Source organism: Callorhinus ursinus, unplaced genomic scaffold, assembly GCF_003265705.2.
Source record: "Callorhinus ursinus isolate GAN/ISIS: 27379988/994484 unplaced genomic scaffold, GSC_fseal_2.0 scaffold9, whole genome shotgun sequence".
NCBI lineage: Eukaryota > Metazoa > Chordata > Mammalia > Carnivora > Otariidae > Callorhinus > Callorhinus ursinus.
In genome coordinates, this window is record NW_027397071.1 from 58,423,146 (window position 1) to 58,429,145 (window position 6,000).

Sequence of the window (6,000 nt, forward strand, 5' to 3'; positions counted from 1 at the left end):
TCAATGGCATAGTAAGTCCTACCTCACCAGATTATTCTGAGAACAAAGTAACTCCTTCCTTCGTGTATTCAGCAAGCATTTCTGAACGCCCACTTGTGTGCAGGCTTTCTGCTAGGTTCTTGAAGACACTGACTTTGGAGGTATCTGCAGTCCCCAGGGTCACAGAAGCTATTAGAATAAATGTGAAAGAGCCTGGACACTCTGTGAAGGGGGGCTCTGTCATCTTTCTGCCTTCCCTGGCCCTCAGTTTCCACAGCTAAGAAATGGGTGGGAAAGGGGGTTGGACTTGCTCTCTGAAGTCTCCTCCAAGCCCGGATGGCCCAAGGCCCCGTCCCACCCCCCTCCTCCGGCTTCCCCCCCCCCCCCCCCCGCCCCGCACCCTTCCCTCTCACCGCGACTAACAGGTAACTTGTAAGCAGTAAGCTGCGATGAGGCCCTGGAGGCTGAGTGTGGCCCCTTATGCGTTTGGAATTTCTGGAAGCTCGGGGGGGGCCCCCCCGTCTTAATGGGGGACCTGATGAGGGAGTGCTGCTTCCCTGACCGGGATGGCCGGTGGCCTGAGGAGAAAGCCAGGTAGACAGATTGGAGGCAGGAGGGACCAGGGGTCTCAATGAAAAAGGCTGCAGGGGTCTCGGTCCCCAGCTCTGCCACTCCAGGCATCTCCAACCCTCCGACCCAAGTCTGAGCACTAGCTCAGACCTCATCTTCCTCCTCAAAAACGGGCCTCCATGTGGGTAGAATCGGTGTCACAGGAAGAACACGGGCTTTCGAGCTGGTTATACTTAGGTTCAAATCCCAACTCCACCACTGAGCAGTTGCGTGATCTTGGGCAAATCGCTTCATTACTCTGAACTTCACTTCCTCATCTGTAAGCTAGGGATACTTTTACCCCTTCTCTCAACAGATAGTTATTGAGCACTTACTCTGTGCCATGGGCTGAAATACAGCCCCGATAATTCTCTGCCAGCGATCCGGTCGCTTCTCTGCCAGCGATCCGGTGCTGGGAGAGACAGACAATCAGCCGCCGGGGGTCTCGCCCAGGGTAGTCCTGCCTCCCAGGAGGGGTTTGGAAACCTTGGGGTATACTAACACCTCCTCACAGAACTGTGAGATAAAGTGCCCAAAATATTAAGCATTGGCCTGGCAGACAGTAGGTGCTCCATAATGCTTGTTGAATAAATGAACTAATAAAAGCAACTCTCTCTGAGCTCTGATTACCAGACCATAAAATGGAGCTTCATGATCCTTCCCTTGCAAAATTGTTGTAAAGATTTCTAACTTTGTTTAAATTAATGAATTTAAATTAGTAAATAGAATGTACTACTTGCCAGGTACTCTTCTTCTAAACCCTTTGCAAACATTAACTCATTATTCTCATTTTACAGATACGGAAACTTAACCTCCCCGGTTAAGGAACCTGCCCAAGGTCACATAGCTTGGATATGACTGGATATGAATGTGCCTGAAACAGTAGGAGCTCAACAGTTGCTGGGGGGCAGGGAGGCTTTAGGCTTGGTATCCAGTGCCAGGCAGGGGGCTCTGGAAGGCTCCCAGGAGCCTGAGCTCTGGGTGGGGGTGGGTGGAGGTGTAAGAGGTGGACTGTGGTGGGCGGGGGAGAAGGACATGAGGGCCCGGGGGGTAAGACGAGGCCGTAGAACACTCCAGACCCCTCCCTGGAGGCTGTAATTCTGGGACAGCCATCCCAGCCGCCTCTCCGGAGGCAGGAAAGGTCACCAGGGCGGTTTCCCTGTATGTAACCTTGAACCTTGTTAAAGGTCCTGGCTTGCCGAAGAAGCTGGACTAATTGGCCATCAAAGGGAGCGGAGGGGAGAAGCTGGGCCAGCAGGAGGCTTCCTTCCTGAGCCTCCCCCACCCCTCTGCTCCTGGCCCTGCAAATCCTCTTCCAGGACCGCCTTCACCTTCGGTCAGACTCCCCTGGATCCCACACAGTACTCAGCACCAGGCTTGCAGCTCCATGGTCCTGGGTTGGAATCCCAGTCCTGCCATTCAGTAGGACTACGATCCTGGGTCATCCCTGTGCCCCAGTCTGTGCACTGGCCGATGGGGGGGGGGGGGCCTACTTGGAGGGATGTGTGGATTACAGGAGATGACCTGACCTGCACAAAGGGCTTCGCCCACCGCCCAGCTCACTGTCACGGTCACCCCAGTCATTAGTGTAGCCCCCCCAAGACACTGATGGTGCACAGCTCTTCACAGTTTGCAAAGCCCTTTTGCCTCTCGGACCTTGCATTTAGTCCATGCAGCAGCCCACGGAGATGGAGAGTGGGATTAGTAAGCCCCCTTCCCACACCAGGAAACCGGGGCTCCACGGGTAAGTGAGTGACTTGCCCAAAATTACATTACCTCTCAGATGTGAAACACAGGTCCAAACCCAGGACGGTTTGAACCGAGACCCGTCACCCTTTCCACTAAACCCTGGCTAATGGCAGTGGCCTAGCATTGCTGAGGGTGAGCAGGGCCCATGAGAGGCCCGTTCTCTGCCTGGCCCCCGGTTCTCGCCCTGTCCCAGGACCAAGGGTGCCCACCCCGCCAGGCCCAGCTCCTCCACTGTGCTATGGGGGCAGGAGCCCCTCCCTGCTTGGTTGGGAAGTTCAGTGAGATACGGTGTGGAAGGACCCAGGGCCTGGCAGGCCCCACCAAAGGGGGCGATCCTGGCCCCCTCCTCACTTTCTTCTCATTGGCCCAGGAGCCGGAGGCTGTGAAGGTCACTTCCTTGTCCGGGGCCTCCCGGGACACCTGGTCCTGGGCACATCTGTTCTTCTGGGACATCATTCCCAGTATGTGGCCTTCGCAGCATAGCCTTGGGAAAAGACAGGGCAGAGCGACTGAGAAAAAAACAGAGACGCAGACTTGGGGGAGGGAGACGGTGTCATTTTCACAGAGTCCCAGCCCTGGGGCTGGTTTGTGGCTCCCAGGGCTGTGAGGGGCAGCCTCCTTCTGCTGTCCACCCCAGGGACTCCCCCCCAGCCCACCACCAGCCTTGTCTCGGTCAGGACCTGCCTCCCCGGCTTTCAGCTTTCCCCCTTGCTCTTCACCCTTCTCTTCACTGGTTCTCCTAGTTGTCGGCTGCCCGTATTCCCTCCCACCTCCTTTTCCTTTCTGCTTCTCCCTCCTATCCTCACCCACTCACCCTGTGCCACCCCGTGGCTTTCGAGCAGGCCCCGGCAGAGAAAGTTTGGGATGTGACATGCCCATCTCCCACCCTGCAGGGCCAGTCCCTGCAGACATAGGGAGGAGAGGGTGTGGGTGCTCCCTGGGAGTCCCTCCCTCCTGGCCTCTGACACCAGGCCCATCCTCATGGGAAGCTCCCCTAAGTCCCCAGGGCCCCGGTTAATGGAGAGATGTGACTCCCTGCAGCCCAGCCAGGAATCCCCTGGGGTGGCACGGCCTCCCTGCTCCCTGCTGTCTGTCATAGACCCTTCTGTCAGCTCAGACCTCTGTGGGAAAGGGAGGCTTGAGGCAGCACCCTTGCTATCCCGTGGGTAACTTCCCCTGACCCGGGTGGAGGAACAGAATGTGGACGGGAAAACAAAATTGGCTTGGAGAGGAGCCTCAGAGGTAGACGTGCCGGCCAAAGGTGACAACTGAGACACAGACCTATAAGCTGTGTACCCGTGGAAATAGACATGAGCTTATCATGATAAACGTGTACGTGTGGAGAGGCGCAGATCCCCTGACACGGTCATGCATGCACACAGCTATGACATTTGCACTTAGACCCAGATGGACACCCAGGGAGGGACATTCCCTCAGAAATGATCATATATATCCAGAGAGAGCTGAGTACATGCATATCCATAGACATCGAGACACATGTCTACGCAGAGGCAGCAGTAGGTGTGATCCGTGTGCATGCACAGAGATGGGAACGTGTGCAAAAGAATGGCTCTGAATGCACGGTGTTGGGTGCAGTTGCAAAGGGCATATGCACATGCAGAAACGGACAGTCACCCACAGAGAGATTAGTGTACTTGGTGCCTGATGCATAGACGCCAAGAAGGGTTTGTGTGCCCGAGGAAACAGCACGACCAGCTGATGGCACAGGTGCACCCCGAGACAGACAAATCTGCACAGTGACGGAGACAGGTACCCCCACCCCAGACATGTTCACAACACTCCTCAGGGGCCTCCCTTGTGTCCACTAGGTGTCTGCGGCATGGCAGTGCCAGTCATGGGGAGGAGAGTCATCCCTATGCCAAGACACCCCCTGGAAGTTTGAGAGTGTGTCCCCAGGGCTTGGCTGTGGGAGTCTGCACAGCCTGGCACTGGAAGGCCGCCGGGCCACTGGGGTTGACTGTCCTGTGGGCGGCTTGGGCACTCACTAAGGACCCTGGTGCGCAGGCTAAGGACAGCCTTTCTTCCTTCTCCACCACCTCCCCTGGGGACAGGGAGAGAAGCTGAGGCCAGGCAGCTGCTGGTAGGGAGCGGCAGCCCGGCAGGGGAGGCCCCACGCAGAGGAGACGTCCAGGAGAGATGAAAAGAACATGGAAGCTGACCCGAGGTCTGTGGAGCCTTGGGAGTCTGCACAAACGGAAGGCGGGAGGAGAGAGAGAGCACGTACTCGAGCTTAGCGCTGGCCCTCTCCGCACTCCACGTGCCTTCACCCGTCTGGTCCTCACAATGCCCGACAGGTGGCCACGGTTCTCCTCTCACAGCTCAGGAAACAAGGGCTGGAGAGGCAAAGTGACTTGTCCAAGGTCACACAGCTAGTAGCTGCCAGAGCTGCAGTCTGAACCCACATGGTCTTGGTTCTAGGAGCTCCGGGCAAAATCACAACACCAGACACCCTGCCATCCCCCTGGGCGGGGGTAAAAGCACACGCTTTGGACACAGATGAGCATGGGCTCAAATTGACAGGGACACCTCCTAGTGTGTTCCCGAGCAGTTCAATCCACCAATGGCTGCTGAGCACTAAGTGTGTGCTAGGGGACGGTGTGCAGCCGGGACGGAGAGAATGAGATGGTGGGCTCTGGGCTAAGCCCTGTGTGGGGCACTGGAGCGAAAGCCCTAGAACACAGGATGTTTGCAGAAAAGCCAGGTGGTCCTTTCTGTGCTGCAGGTGCTCCCAGGGAGCGGGCACTTTCCCAGCTTGGGGTAGGGCCAGGACAACTCCCTGGAGGAGGTGGTAACCTTCTGAAGGATGAGTAAGAGTCTGTCAAGAGATGATGGGACAGAAAGAGGGGCAGTTGAGGCTCAGGGCGCAGCACATAAGGAGTGAGGGAGATGCCGGCAGCTGGGATGGGGGCAGGAAAGACAGGAAGGAAGCCTGGGGTGTCCTGAAGAAGCAGGAATGCCAAGCAGAGGACTTGGGGTTTTATCCTGAGCAGAGGGGTGATGCGGTCAGATCCGTGTTTTGGAGAGATGAGGGCAGAGAGCAGTTTGGGCGCTGGCCAGGGAGGTGGGCAGACAGGAGCCAGGTGGTGAGTGTGGGGAGCGGTGGTTTCAGAAGTTGTTTCAGAGCCTAAAGTGCTCGCCAAGCTCAAGTACAGAACTGAAGGGAAGGGAGGCCGAGGCAGCTGCTACATTTCCGGCTCGGTGGGTTGGCCGTGCCACCACCTAGAATTGGAAACCCCAAAGGAGAAGCAATTTTGGGGGTGGGGAGTGGCGATGAGTTCGCTGTGGGTTTTGAGGGGCCCGAGGGGCACTCTGGTGGTTACCGCCGGTTGCCTGCCCAACAGCTATCTGTGCCTTGCACTTTGCTGACCAAATCCTCGTTTTTTTTGTGGCAGTAATATGCCCACAGCCCGGTAGACCCTAGAGGAGGGAGAGGAGGAGAGAAAGGGAAGACACAGCCTTCAAGAAGCCGGGCTCTGAGAGCCAGCAGATGGGTAGGGTGCGAGCTGAAGGGGGAAACACAGGCTCATGGAAAGTGTTTGTATCCCAGCCACCCCCATGACGCCTAAATGGGGATGGGAGAAGAGCAGCCAGGCAGGCGAGGCCGGGGCCCTGGAGAATGGGGAGCTAATGCAGGGTTAGGTC